We start from the raw sequence: 16109 nt of genomic DNA on the forward strand, positions 1-16109 counted from the left end.
AAACACGAGATCCAGATATTTCATAACTGGTGTATAAAAAGTTTGTTACAGCTCAATATAAAGAAATGCAACTTAATTACTATAAGCAGAAAACGAAGTATTCCAAATATGACAATCACTTTAGGTAGCCAAAGGTGACAAGATGTGATAGAGTTAGGGATCTTGGCATAATTATAGACTCTAAGCTTACGTTCATTGACCATTATAATACTATTATAAACAAAGCTAATAATATGTTAGGATTCATAAAAAGGTTTGGCTACAACTTCCACGATCCATACACTATAAAAACATTATATATTGCTTATGTCAGATCGATACTTGAATATTGCAGCATAGTTTGGTCACCTTACACAGTCACGCATGACACAAGAATTGAGTCGGTACAAAAGCAATTTTTATTATATTCACTACGCAAGTTGGGGTGGACTCAACTTCCACTCCCGTCTTATAAAGCACGATGCATGCTAATTAGTATACAAACATTGAAGGAACGACGGGAATATGCGATGCTATCTTTCATTAATGATGTTATCTCGAACAAGGTCGACTCAGAGGCAATATTATCTAAATTAAATTTTTATATCCCACAAAGACCTTTGCGAAATCGAGCTTTATTTGCCTGTAGTAGTCATCGTACAAACTATGCGAAATTCGGACCCATAAATCAAATGATGGCTGCTTATAATAAACATTGGAATGCTATTGATTTCAATACATCTAAGACTAAATTGAAACAATACTTGCGTACTCAGTAAATGCTTGGTGTGTATAATTTTCATATCGGATAAAAGTGTTTAGTAATTTTAAGTAACGGAGAACTATATTATAAGACTAAATCTGTATCAAACGGTCTACAAACATGATTGACGACAATAAATAAATAAATAAATTTGAAAGATCGTTTTCTTACTTTTTGGACTTAGCCGAAGCAAACAGCCTTTATCAAGGCTCTAAGAGTTAAAAATAATGTTCTCCTTCAGTCGCTATCGCACGGATTAGAAGGCCCTACATCCCCTGCTGGGCCAACTTGTGGCTTATTTCAGGCAGTCCTTCAGTGGGAAGGTTGCCTCTGTCGAGGCTAATATTCCGTGACCGGACAGATACTTCCTGAATTGTTTTTGATGATTCTTGTTCGAGGTAGATTTGATTTCTATGTCGGTTTGATGAGAAGATTTTGCCAAGGAATGGTATGCAACGCCGATTATTTATCCAAAATAGTTGATGTGAGAAATTTGGACATATTATGTATCTTAAAGGCATGGTCAAGTCAAGTCCTACGTCCACTTAGCGGTTATGTCACAGACATTACCCACTGTTCGTTTTTTGCAGAATAAAACCACCAATTATTGGTTACAGTGTTTCAATTGTTGCGGTATTTTTTATTTGTGTTCTTATAATTGCGAATTCCATTGTTTTTCTATAGTTCCTACCGCAACTATTGGTGCAATGACGGAAAATATTAGTTTGTTTCTAATAAAAATTATCTATGGCGGATGAATTCGGTGGCTGTTTCTCTTTGGACATAACATGGACTACCGCAACTTTTGGTACACCCACAACCAGCGGATCAATTGCCCTAGCGCAGTATTGCAGCCACCGAAGGTTTTTCATTTGCCATCGACCATGAATAGTACCACAAGAAGCGGCAGGATGCAAATGAAAATGTAAACTGCTCTTAAACCTGATACCCTCATCTACCTATTAAATAACCTGTTATTGCTCTCCTGTGGAATGAAGAAACAAACAATCATCAACACATACCTAGGGGGTTGTACATTAATTACGTAAGCACTTGTGGGGGAGGGGGATCTGCTATTTTCTTACATAGAATAAATTATTAGTATGAGAGAAATCTTACATGGGGGGAGGTGGGTTTGACAAACCTAGAAAAAATGCCTACGTAAATAGCTAGTTTTCAGAATTCCACACAGGAGTTTTTACACAACTAACTCTTTAACACAACTTAACGGCTTATGAGTTTCGACTCAGTTTTTCGACGGGTTTTTTTTAAATAATTTAATATGCTACGCGAGAAACGGCAAACCACATAACAGCTAGACATCATAGAACAAAATGCAAAGTTCAAAATAGAATGTTTAAAGCAAAATCAGCATATTTCAAATTGTTCGACGCTGTCATTTTGAATATGAATCTGAAACATTCATTTTCCCAGCAGCTGTTCTAGATTCATTTTTTATACCAGTCAATTGTCACAAACTAAAACTTGTATAACGCTCTGTTGTATTTTCTGCAGATTTGAACCACGATTGAATCACGTGATTAAATTTTCTAATTGTTTTGGTGCATTAATGCGTAATTTTATCTTCGGATCAATCTACTTTGCAATTACGGTGGCTTTTTTGGCAGCAAGATCATTATTTCATTTTATTGAAAATTTTAAAATCAAACAAGATTTCATTTCATTTATTTAGTTTACATCTAAACAGATAACACCGAATCAACAATTTGACGCCACAATACACGGTTCGAGGCCGCATCTCTCCATCCTCGGATACGCCCCACGCTCGCCAAGTCGTTTTGCACCTGGTCTGCCCATCTCGCTCGCTGCGCCTCGTACCCGTCTCGTACCTGCCGGATCGGAAGCGAACACCATCTTTGCAGGGTTGTTGTCCGGCATTCTTGCAACATGCCCTGCCCATCGTACCCTTCCGGCTTTAGCTACCTTCTGGATACTGGGTTCGCCGTAGAGCTGGGCGAGCTCATGGTTCATTCTTCGCCGCCACATACCGTCTTCTTGCACACCGCCAAAGATGGTCCTAAGCACCCGTCTCTCGAATACTCCGAGTGCTTGCAAGTCCTCCTCGAGCATTGTCCATGTTTCATGTCCGTAGAGAACAACCGGTCTTATAAGCGTCTTGTACATGACACATTTGGTGCGGTGGCGAATCTTTTTCGACCGCAGTTTCTTCTGGGGCCCGTAGCAGGCCCGATTTCCACAGATGATGCGCCTTCGTATTTCACGACTTACGTTGTTGTCAGCCGTTAGCAAGGAGCCGAGGTAGACGAATTCCTCGACCACCTCGAAGGTTTCCCCGTCTATCGTAACACTGCTTCAAGAATAGTTACCGAAAATTTGAAATTAGTCTTTGTGTATCAACAATCGACGATCGGCCTTCGCGTATACACGCTAACTTTCACCTACTCAGTGACTGAGTAAAATTGTATTGCTCTCTCTTTCTATCCCACGGAAATTTTACTCGATTTCTGTCAAAAGCAGGACAACTCAAAATTATGAGTAATCCAGCTTTTGACGGAAATTGAGTAAAAATTCCGTTCGAAGAAAATAGATGGCAATACAATTTTAATCAGTCACTGAGAAGGTGAAAATTAGAGTATATCTATGACGAAAGAAAGAGACAGAAAAGCATTCGCTGATGCTCTGCCTCGTGCTCGTTCTTCTGTAAATCTTGACTTCCACTTCCACCGCCAGGTTCGCTAGCGTTACAAAATCATGAAAAGACCACATTCCACAGCAAAGATGCCTGTATATGTTATGCCGGCAAACTATCAACAAAACATGTTTGTTCTAATCTTCACCGTCTTCGACCAAAGGTCAGCCGGATTAAAAACTTCAAACTTTCAATTAAACTTTAGACAACGGACGAGACATTTACACAACACCCAGGTTACATAGGACGATTTTTCTGAGCTATGAGAAGTTTCTCTTTTACTATGGCGAAAATCGAACACACTCCACTCCTAATCCAGTCACATGTTTTGAGGATCATTCGTCACCTCTACAGCGGATCTATAGGAAATTGTGGGTTGTATACTATTGCGCCGAAAAACATTTCGCGGATTTTTTTTTCGCGGTGCGACATCCCGCGGAATGTACCAAATCTCCGAAACATGTTTCGCATGGACGAAACACCTGGATGAGATCACCGAAGTCGAAGAGCTCGTCACGGCACTGCGGCGACAGTGTGAAGTGGAGACGCCCACCGCAGCTGTTCGGCTACGGAAAGGTCCGGCAAGGACACAGGTAGCATTGGTTCGGCTATCTGCAGCGGATGCCTCCAAGGTAGTCTAGTTAGGGAGCGTCAAGGTGGGATGGTCGGTGTGCCCTGTGAGCATATACGAGCAACCCGAAGTTTGCTTCAAGTGCCTGGAACCGGGGCACAAGCAATGGGACTGCAAAGGCCCTGACAGAAGCAAGCTCTGTCGACGCTGCGGATTGGAGGGACATAAGGCACAATGCTGCACGAACCCTCCCAATTGTTTGATTTGTTCCAGCAAAGCTGTGAACAGCAAGCACCCCATGGGGGGTTCGATGTGCCCGGCGTTTAAGCGTGCTGCAAAATCACAGTGCAGGTAACGCAGCTGGCTTGCTCGGCCTCGCCCGAGTGTTTGGTGTGCGCAGGTTTAGAGGAAACGGCGGAACACGTCTTGTTCGTGTGCCCGCGTTTTCGCACAATGCGTGACCACATGCTTGCCACATGTGTTCTGGACACTACCCCGGACAATCTAGTCCGGAGGATGTGTAAAGATGAAGTTGGCTGGAACGCCGTTTTATCGGCTATCGTCCAAATCGTCTCGGAGCTACACAGAAGGTGGCGCGTGGACTCGAGGAATGTCTAGTTCAGGCGCAAATAAGAGGTGGTCCAAGGGTTCGGAGTCGGCTTCATGGGTCATACCGGTGGTCATGCCCTGTGGTCGAATTCGATCCTTTTATCGAACAAGTGGCCGCGCGGAGAACAACATGGTATCGTCGCTTTCACGGCATCGGTCAACCGGGCGGGCTCCGAGCCCGAGGGCGGAAAGGGGTCCTCGTTAAGGCTGGGACAGGCGTAGGCACCGCGTCGGCAAGTCCCCCTGTGTTTTGGCGAACAGACCCTATCGCAGAGAGGTCAATTTGGGGTGCACGCGGCATCATCATTCTTGATACCGGTCGACCCTTCCCACCCTCCGAGGACATAGGGCGTGGTAAGGCCACCTTGAAAGCCGGCAATGCGCTGGCACGATACCATGGTGTTCTTCTAAAAAAGCGAGTCACGATGTTCGATGCTGCAAGGACACGCAGCTAACCTCGAGGGTGCGTCGTGCACTACCCCCTCCCTTTAAAGCATTACTTTCTGGTTGTACCGAAGGGACTATGGGCTTGGCGGCAATGGAAACGGATTGGCGGGTCGGGGATGTAGTCCTGCCTCCCTCGCAAGAGGTGGGTTGTTCAGATCTCCGCCTTGGAGGCCAGAGGCAATAGTCGACAGCTCAGTGCGCAGCGCCAGTGTGGGTCACTTAACCTTCCTCTCGGCTAAAAAAACGCCGGTAGAGGTTATTGACGGCCCATGGCTTGTGGAGGCAATGAACCGCAAACGCGATGGGCTTTCGACCTTCGAGGTGACGACGGAACAGCTGGACGCCATCATCGACTTTGCGTCATCGAAGCATAATATCAGTAAGGACCTCAATGCACTGGCCCCCCTTTGAAGCATTACTCTCTGGTTGTACCGAAGGGACGATGGGCTTGGCGGCAATGGAAACGGTTTAGCGGGTCGGGGATGCAGTCCTGCCTCGTTGGAGGTGGCCCCTAACCCCGCACTTCCTGGTCAACCCAGGATGTCTGTTGAGCAGATTCCCCCTCCATTGTTTAGGAAGAAAAAAAACACACACACACACACACACACACACACACACACACACACAAGTTGAAAAAAGCTCCGGGTCCGGATGGAATTCCAAATGTTGCTCTAAAATCCGCGATTTTGGCGTTCCCGGATCTGTTCAGGATGGTGCTGCAGAAGTGTTTAGTAGACGGTAATTTTCCGGACACGTGGAAGATCCAGAAACTGGTGCTGCTGCCGAAACCAGGAAAACCGCCGGGGAATCCAGCATCGTATAGGCCCATATGTCTGCTGGATACACTGGGGAAGCTTCTGGAAAGGGTTATCCTTAATAGGCTTACACAGTTCACGGAGGGTGAGACTGGCTTATCGGAAAAACGAACAGTGGGTAATGTCTATGACATAACCGCTAAGTGGACGTAGGACTTGACTTGACCATGCCTTTAAGATACATAATATGTCCAAATTTATCACATCAACTATTTTGGATGAATAATCGGCGTTGCATACCATTCCTTGGCAAAATCTTCTCATCAAACCGACACAGAAATCAAATCTACCTCGAACAAGAATCATCAAAAAAAAAATCAGGAAGTATCTGGCAACCTACTCAGGACTGCCTGAAATAAACCACAAGTTGGCTCAGCAGGGGATGTAGACTGTATCTCAGCCCTTCCACTGAAGGGCCCTCTAATCCGTACGATAGCGACTGGAGGAGAACATTATTTTTAACGCTTAGAGCCTTGAAAAAGGCTGTTTGCTTCGGCTAAGTGCAAAAAGTAAGAAAACGACCTTTTCAAATAACCGCGAATTTCTAGTGATGGTATAAAAAAGACTGAATGCTCTGCGAGCGAATGCACTTTTCTTTTATACCTTATTTTGAATCTTCTCTGCTTCCCAATTGGTGGGCCAATCAGCTAGTGTCTTGTATCCCGCTTCTTTGTCAGCCAAAGCGTCATCATCATCAACGCGTTCGAGAAGGGCTTCTTCTTTTTTACGCTTATTGCTCGCTGCTGGCGTCTATTTCTTAACGGGACTTTTCGCTTGATACAGGCCAATAAGCCGGGCAAGCGAGCGAGAATTGCAGTTCAGGTGGGAAGTAGGGTGTTCTTTTCTGAGACAACATTGTTAGTAGTAGATGGAAGGAAACACCCGGACATGGGATTTCGGGTGATAAGATTTAGAATTGGTAACATTGGACGATCATTCAGTCACGTTCGCTTTGTGTGCGGTCAGTATCAAACAATGTTTATCTAGATATTTCTTGATCAATGCCAAAAAATCCAACATTTGATGAAAAATCGATTGATAGTTTATTAATGTTTTAGCTGTAATCGGTGTTTTCTTTATCCAAATAAGATTATGTGAGAGATTTGGACATCTTATGAATCTTTAAAGGCATGGTCAAGCGAAGTCCTTCGTCCACTTCGCGGTTAAATCAGAAAAATTATCTACTGTTAGTTTTGACGCTATTTATGAAAATCACGCATAAAATTTTATCTCTAGAATATTGGATTTGGCACCCAAGTACAATTTCTATCCCGAAAGAGAAAGCATTGATATTGATCTCTATTATTGGCTCTCTGAAGAACCGTTTGTTTTAGGACATACATGCTGCATCATGTGGCTTTTCTTCAGCCTGTCTCGACTCAGCACCGATGCCGGCCGGTCTCGGCTCGACTCTGCTGCTGCTGCCGGTATCTGCTCAGCATTGCTGCTTTGTCGGGTCTGTAGGGTGGACTGCTGATGTGCTGGCTAGGTTTCGGATGATGATGGTCGCTTCGATGGTGACGAGCCGAAAAAGCGGTCGGTGCAGACTTCATTCCTATTAAAAGTGCTGTTCAATCAATGATGCAGTTGCTTCGCTTGTCCCGGTCAGAATGAAAGGAAAAATCGCGTTGCGCTATTTTATGGCTTCTCGGCAGACCCAGCGGCTGCTCATTCGCTGGTGTCTGCACCAATCAGAACGTGGTAATGGAATGATGCAAGAATTATGCGGTACCCATATTTATAGGTTCCCTTGAGCTCAATGTTTTTCATTGAAAACAGTTTCATGCCTATTGAAACAAGTTTTTCGGGTCTTATCAAGCATGGACATGAAAGGCATACTTGAAATCTGTCGATTGAGGGGCTTACCGCAGAAATTCGTCCACTGAGACGAACGCTATTAACGTTTAAAATCTTTTAACACAGCGTAACGCGGTCGATTTGAATATTTTAAAATGACATCCGGTATAGTAAAGAGAGACGTAAGTCCTACGTCAAAAACTTATCATATAGATCTTTATTGGCTCTGTTTGGAGGAAAGTATACCGAAGCGAAAATATGATTCTCATTTGCCATTTGAACTTTCACCCACACGTGCTCGAATTCTTTAAATTTCGTTACTGCAATGATTTCTGAATTATAACTTGTGGAAACTGCCACCAGAACACCACCACCTGATTTCTTTTCGGACCATTCGCAATCTCTGTCATCTCTAAAGACATTATAACTGTTACCAAAAACTTCCTCACTTCTTACACTCATATCCCAGCTTGTCTCGTTTGCTAGAATTATTGAATAAGAGCAGCTCAAAATATTATTTTGTATTTCCTTAATTTTAGAAGCACTTCGCATGCGATTAAAGTTTTGAAAATAGATTGATATTTCTTTTGATGCATGCAAATTTTGCGAAGAACTATTTTGGTTATGATTCAATTGAGCTTGTAACTGATTGTTATTAACACTATTATCCTCAAAAGTTAGTTTTTCATTTCCTTCACTACTATTAGGTACCTCTCCGTTGTGGAAACTTGATATATTCAGATTATTGCTATTCTCCGAGTGCATCAGTTCCGTAGTTTCATCCACATCAGTATTTTTGCCATCGTCACTTATGCTAAGAATATTACAATTTAAACGTGTACATCCATTGCTTTCCTCTAAGGAGTTCGTCAATTCTGGCAAAACACTGACAGACACAGGGCCTCGGCGATGGAGATATTGCGTTGGTTGTTCTTGAATGGTTAGCAGCAAAGTATGGATTTAACACCTCTCCTCTCCGAAAAGCGATGGTTGGGCGGTACGGGTGTTGGCTTGATGGTGGTGGCGGTCGCGAAAAGTGTTCCTTAGCCGCCGCGAGCAGCTCTCTATCGCGCGGAAGTATAGGTGTATGGCTGTTTTTGTTTGTCACTGCGCCACGGTGGGTAGTATGGTGGTGTTGATCAGTCTTATTGTTACAATAATTCCGTTTATGTTTCTGCTTATCACGCGATCTGTCTGTTTTTTTCTGCTTCTGTCGACGAATGCATGCATCAAACTTCGACCAGTCCCGTTTCCATATCCACCTCCCTTTCCAGCGCCATAGTGGGTCATAATCGCGCGGTTCCTTGTACTTTGCGTGGAAATTTAATTCGTCACGTGTCTTTTCTGGAATGGGGCGAGGCAGATTCAAATCAGGTTGATTATTTGATTCAAGGGACTGTAGACCATTAGTGTTTTTAGGTTCGGCAGCCAATTCCGTTTCGTTGTGGCATCCCATGATGTTAGTTGAAAGCGTTTTCAATTCATCTAGAATGTCAGTCCCCAGCCACGGGGACTTTTATCTCTAGAATATTGGATTTGGCACCCAAGTACAATTTCAGGGTTGTTACGACTAAGCGGATTTCGCGATTTTCGCGGATTTTGCCGTTTTCGCGGACTCGGCGCGGATTTACATAACGATTTTAGGACTTTGTGCGGATTTAGTTTCAGGAGTATTTAAACAAATGAAATTCTATATCTAAGGACGTTTATTTGAAAACTAGTTTTATGTCTATCTAGATGGGCTTTATTCTCGTTAGCAAATGTTTTCGAGAACAAAATTAACGTTTGTAGTTATTTACTAACATCAATTTTCGGATATTAACAAACCCTGTTTGAATTCCATGGTTACACTCTTGAGCATTGATTAAACAAATGTTATGAGGAGAGGGGCGCCACTTGTTGTCATTTTTAAACCATTCTGAAGCATGGCGTATTAAAACATGTCTGTTGAAGGACATGAACACCCGTCTTTTAAGTGCTTCCGCAGAAATTGTTTTGATGTTGACTTTGAAAAAAATTTGTTGAAAATTTTTGAAAATGTTTTCCCGGAAGAGTTTTTGCAGAGATTCCCGAGAAACTCCCGCAAGAATTCACGTTGCGATTTCCTTCGAAGTTTATTTAGCTATGATCACAAGAATTTCTGTGAAAAATCCTGAAAATTTAACAACAGATTTTTCGGAAGTTTTCCAGCAGGAAGTCACCAACCAATTTCTGTTAGAATTTCACAAGCGATTTCTGTTGGAATTAATTAAGGGTGTCCACATACAGTTTCCGAAAATTTCCTGCATGTTGTTTTTGAGGAATTCACAAAAATTTATGGAAAAATAAAATTCTGCATAAATTTCCGGGGAACCTTTTGCAAGAATGGAGAAATTTCCACAGATGTTCTCGGAGAAACACCTGCAGACAATTTTGGAGCGACTTCTTCAGAAATTCCAAGAAGGACCATCTAGATGAGTTGTTATATCAACTGCTTTTTCCTTAATCCTATTTTCAATTTTGTACAAACATGTGTAACGTTGAAGTTAAAACATATACTTAAAATCAGTAATATTATAAAAACGAACTCGAAAAAAGACGTTCACTAAATTGTTGTAATGTTCAGCGTAATATTTAACATTGATATTTAACGTGTATTTGCTTAGAATTTAGTTTTGGGTCGCGTGGATTTGGCGCAGAATGGATTTTCAGTGGTAATAGTGGTAATAGAGTATACTTGCTGAAACACAAAATAACGTTAACCAAGAATATTCAAAAGCTTTATACCAACGTTTGAAAAATACACAAAATTCAGTAGCTATTTACCTATTCACATCAACAAATAGATCAAATTTTAAATTGAAATATTTAGACTCAAAACAGTGACAATTTTGGAATTCTAATGGAGAAATTTCAAAAATTTTCGTTGAAATCTTAGAATAAGAAACGCATTTTCTTTTGTCGTGAGCGGAGAAGACAGAATTTTGTAAAAATTCATCGCCATGAACGCAAATTAATTAAATTGTCACGCAAACGCTCTCTAACTAGTTGATTGTACTACATTTTCAAAATGATTCTATTGCGAAAAACTCTTTAGTAAGTATATTAGTGGTTCTGAAAAGATCCATTCACAATGTTAGATGTAAATTTCCTCTTGAGCGGTTCAATTGGGAGTTTATGATTGTTTAAAACATTATGAATCGATGTCTGCAGGAATACCAATCGCTTAACCGCTGCTGCGATCCGCCGAGAAAACTTGATCAGTAGTGTTGTCGTCGACACTCTATCGTCACACACCGCCGTGCCGCGCTTACTGTTGGCTTCTCGACAATGCCGGGCTGAAAATGCCGATGATGCTGACCTGAGAATGCTGACGATTCTGCCTTGCTCATAAAAAGGCTTAGGTTTGCGAATGTGTGGCTGAGACGATGATGCAACCGTTCAAAAATTCCGACGATGCGATGCTGTTATTGCTTTGCCTGTTTCGGTCAGATTGAGAGGAAAAATTCGTGCTGCGCTATTTTATGCCTTCTTAGCAGACCTAGCGTGAGCTCATTCGTTGACGTCTGCACCGATCAGAACGTGGCAATGGAATGATGCAAGAATGATGCGGTACCCATATTTATAGGTTTTCGTGAATTCAATGTTTTGCTTTGAAAACAGTTTTAGGCCTATTGAAACAAGTTATCGGATATTATCAAGCATTAATATGAAAGGCATACTTGAAAGCTGTCGATTGAGGGGTTAACTGCAGAAATCTGTTCACTAGGGTAAAAGCTATTAACGTTTGAAATCTTTCAACACAGCGTAACGCGGCCGATTTAGAAATTTTGAAATGACACCCGGTATAGTAAAGAGAGACGTAAGTCCTACGTCAAAACAGTTCGGATTCCGTAAAGGCAGATCGACTGTGGATGCAATCAGGACAGTCATTGAAGATGCAGAGAGGGCGTCCAAGAAGAAGAGGAGCGGCAATCGGTTCTGCGCGGTAGTGACGATTGACGTCAAAAACGCGTTCAATAGTGCCAGCTGGGAGGCCATCGCCGCAGCGCTGCATGGAATGCGAATCCCCGACTTCCTGTGTAAGATCCTTAGGAGCTACTTCCTGAACCGGATTCTGGTTTACGACACGAACTCGGGGCAGAAGTCGATCAGGGTTACGGCGGGCGTTCCACAAGGTTCCATACTAGGCCCGACGTTATGGAATGTGATGCTGATGCTGAAGTTGCCCAAAGGTGTAAAGATTTACGGATTCGCAGATGATGTCGTCCTAACGATAATCGGTGAGTCACTGGAGGAGGTGGAAATGCTGGTGGCGGAAGCGACCGACGCTGTAGAAACCTGGATGAATGGAGTCAAGCTGCAGCTGGCTCATCACAAAACGGAAGTGATGCTGGTCAGCAACTGCAAAGTAATCCAGCGGATGCAGATTACCATCGGAGGGCACGACATCCCGTCGGTGCGGACTCTGAGACATCTAGGTGTGATGATTGATGACCGGTTGAACTTCAACACCCACGTGGACTATTCCTGTGAAAAGGCGGCTCAAATGATCAGTGCGTTAAAAAGGATCATGCCGAACGTCGGCGGTCCGAAAGGCAGCAGTAGGCGTCTTATTGCGTCAGTATCATCCTCGATACTAAGGTACGGAGTTCCAGCCTGGGGAGCTGCGCTCAAGACGAAACGTAACCAGAGGAAGCTGAATAGCGTGTTTCGTCTAATGGCCATTCGAGTCGCGAGTGCGTACCGAACTATTTCGTCGGAGGCAGTTTGCGTTATCGCAGGGATGATTCCAGTCTGCATAACCCTAGCAGAGGACATCGAGTGCTACCAACGGAGGGATACCAGAAATGTGAGGAAGGCGGTGAGACTGGACTCTATGGTGAAGTGGCAGCAGGAGTGGGACAATGCGGATAATGGAAGGTGGACCCATCGGCTCATCCCCAATGTGTCGACGTGGGTGAACAGGGAGCATGGTGAGGTGAACTTTACCTCACACAGTTCCTGTCCGGACACGGCTGTTTCCGCCAATATTTGCACCGGTGTGGCCATGCGTCATCGCCATTCTGCCCGGCGTGTATCGACGTAGAGGAGACTCCAGAGCACGTGATATTCGACTGCCCGAGGTTTGCGGAGGCACGTAGGAGAATGCCTGCCATAAGGGCGGACAACATCGCAGAGCGAATGTGTCACGATGAAGGTACGTGGCATGCGGTAACCAGAGTCGTGACACAAATAATGTCAGAGCTGCAGCGTCGATGGAGAAGGGACCAGCAAGTAAGCGTCGGTTTGGAGCAAAATCCAGCACAGTGAGCAGTGTTGGGTCTCGAGTCGTCGGGGCGCCAGCGAACCGGAAGTCTTCTGCCAACCGGAATCGTCGGACCGACCTCGGCACTCGAACCGTCAACCTGCTGAAGACAGAAGAAAGAAGAAGAAAGTGCTTCGGGTATGTAGGGCACCGCCAGTGCGGACGTTATCCACCACCGGAACTGTCGGACCACCTCTGCAACCCGAAGACGAAGTCGGCGCAATGCGCGAAAGCGTCCCCTGCGATAGCCGCCGGTAGTCGGGGCACCATCAGTGCGGAAGTTTCCTTCACCGGAACTGGTGGACCACCCTCGACGCCGGGGGAAGTCAGGAGGATTCGAGTGAGGAAGTTTGTGGCACAACCGCCGAGGGATCGAGACAACGTAGCAGTGGATCTCAGCAAGCCAGTCGGCGAACTAGCCTAAGCTAGGGGCCGCAATTCTAGAAGAAGTGCATGAGCACAGCCCCCCCCCCCCCGAAGTAGTCGCAGCATCCAGTGGTCCCGGGGGGATCGAGGCAAGGAGGATAAGGGACCCGGTTTATCCGGGAGGCACATTTTTAGCAGGTCGGGAGGAGCCCATCCCTGTTCGCCTTCGAGCATAGTGTGTGTGCTCGAGGTGTCTGTCGCGCAGATTTTTGATGGCCTTTAACCCTAGTAAAAAAAAAAAAAACACACACACACACACACACACACACACACACAGCCACGTTGACTACGCCTGTGAAAAGTCGGCGAAGGCAATGAACGCAATAGCGAGGATCATGCCAAACGTAGGCGGTCCAAGAAGCAGCACGAGGCGTCTGCTAGCTAGTGTCTCGTCATCGATACTGCGATATGGGGTTCCTGCCTGGGGGCAATGCACTGCAAACCAAGCGGAACCGGGAAAAGCTGAAAAGCGTGTTCCGGCTGATGGCCATTCGAGTCGCATATAGAACGATATCGTCAGAGGCTGTTTGCGTTATTGCTGGGATGCTACCCATCTGCATCACCCTGGAGGAAGACATCGAGTGTTATCGGCGAAGAGACACCAGCAACGTAAGGAAGGAGGTGAGAATCCGATCGATGGCGAGATGGCAACAAGAGTGGGACAGTGCGGAGAAAGGGAGGTGGGCCCACCGGCTCATCCCAAACCTGTCGGTGTGGATGAACAGAAAGCATGGTGAAGTGAACATTCACCTGACGCAGTTTCTGTCGGGTCACGGATGCTTCCGGAAGTACTTACATCGGTTTGGACATACTAATTCACCGTTATGTCCAGAGTGTGAGAATGTCGAGAGACTCCAGAACACGTGGTATTCGATTGCCCAAGGTTTGCGGAAGTACGTAGAGGAATGCCTGCCCTACGGGCAGACAACACAGCAGGGCGAATGTGTCACGAAGAAGGCACGTGAAATGTGGTCAGCAGAGTCGTGACGCAAATACTGTCAGAGCTACAGCGTAGATGGAGGAGTGAACAGCGAATAAGCGTAGTCTCGGGGGGGAAATTTAGTGTGAGTCCAGTGAGCAGTGTCTGGCCTTGGGTCGTCGAGGCGCTGGCGAACCGGAAGTCTTTTGCCAACCGGAATCGTCGGACCGACCTTGGCACTCGAACAGCCAACCTGCTGAAGAAAGAAGAAGAAAGCGCTTCGGGTATGTAGGGCACCGCCAGTGCGGACACCACCGGAACTGTCAGACCACCTCTGCAACCCGATGACGAAGACGGCGCAATGCGCGAAAGCGTCCCCTGCAATAGCCGCCGGTAGTCGGGGCACCATCAGTGCGGAAGTTTCCTTCGCCGGAACTGGTGGACCACCCTCGACGCCGGGGGAGTCAGAAGGATTCGAGATAGGAAGTTTGTGGCACGACCGCCGAGGGATCGAGTAGCAGTGGATTAGCCAGTCAGTCGACAAACTAGCATAAGCTACGGGCCGGAATTTCAGAAGACGTGCATGAGCACAGCCGATCCTCCCCGTTTTAGCAGCATCCCGTGGTCCCGGGGGGATTGAGGCAAGGAGGATAAGGGACCCGGAATCATCCGGGAGGCACATTTTTAGCAGGTCGGGAGGAGCCCAGCCCTGTTCGCCTTTAAGGTGTCTGTCGCGCAGATTTTTGATGGCCTTTAACCCTTGTAAAAAAACACGCACACACACACACACCACACGGGCTGCGAAATGGTGAGCTGACATCTGGGAAGGAGCGACCTACACAGCTCTGGTCCTCACAAGTTCCAATCTCACGCTTCCACGGGTCTTCCGATGACAATCGACCGCCAGCTAAGGGTTTTGTACTTAGCTGGTAGTGCAGCCTGGGCACTGTTGTCCTTCTGACATCCGCTAGAGTGAGTGGGTGCGATCAAGGGGACCATCGTCCCTAACCCCTAATCCCATGGCATTAAGCGACCCGTGCGATGGCCAGGGGAGGGGGTGAAATAATGAGCTAGGCCTTTAACGGAGCCTGTGGGGTACCTGAGCACCCTCTACAGTAATTGTCCCTTACCGCGTCATGCTGGGCTCTGGCGTGGTGGACCTCTTTTCCCGAGCAACTCGTGGGATCAAAACGGAAAACCAAGTCAATTCTTCTTCAATTAGTGATAGTAGTGTAGGTGACAACCCCTTCGCAAGAGGTGGGTTGTTCAGGTCTCCGCCTATCAGGTCAGAGGAAATAGTCGGCAGCTCGGTGCGCAGCCCCAACGTGGGTCATTTAACCTTCTCCCCGGCTACGCCGGTAGTGGTTACGGACGTTAAGGCTTGTGGCTTGTGGAGGCGATGAACCGCAAACGCGATGGGCTTTCGGCCTTCGAGGTGGCGACGGAACAGCTGGACGTCATCATCGACTTTGCGTCATCAAGCATAATATCAGTAAGGACCTCAAGAGGAGCTTGCTGAAACTTCGAAAGTCGATGTTGGACGCCAAGCTGGAATAGGCGGTCGTGACGGCTATAGTGCGAACCCGTGAAATCTGTGGAGTCGAGGTCTATTCAGACTGAGGTCCAAGGATTAGCGGACTTGCTGAACCCCAGCCAGGTACCTCCAAAACCGGGGGAGGAAGGACCTGGAAAGCAGTTGTTTTTTAAAGGCACATGATTGCCCGTTAAATAGGTTAATGCCGCGGCGGTACGTTCGCTGATTTTGTTGCTAATTTATTATTCAATAATATTCGGAATTATCTCAATGTTCCAGCGGGGGATGTAA

At 45.7% G+C, this 16109-nt stretch overlaps 1 protein-coding gene across 3 annotated transcripts in view; it reads left to right on the plus strand.

Moving 5' to 3' along the window:
- LOC134207624 (uncharacterized) overlaps positions 1-16109 on the plus strand; it is a 56782-nt gene that overhangs the window by 12380 nt on the left and 28293 nt on the right. The window lies entirely within an intron of this gene.

The sequence above is a fragment of the Armigeres subalbatus genome, chromosome 1, assembly GCF_024139115.2.
Source record: "Armigeres subalbatus isolate Guangzhou_Male chromosome 1, GZ_Asu_2, whole genome shotgun sequence".
Classification (NCBI taxonomy): Eukaryota; Metazoa; Arthropoda; class Insecta; order Diptera; family Culicidae; genus Armigeres; species Armigeres subalbatus.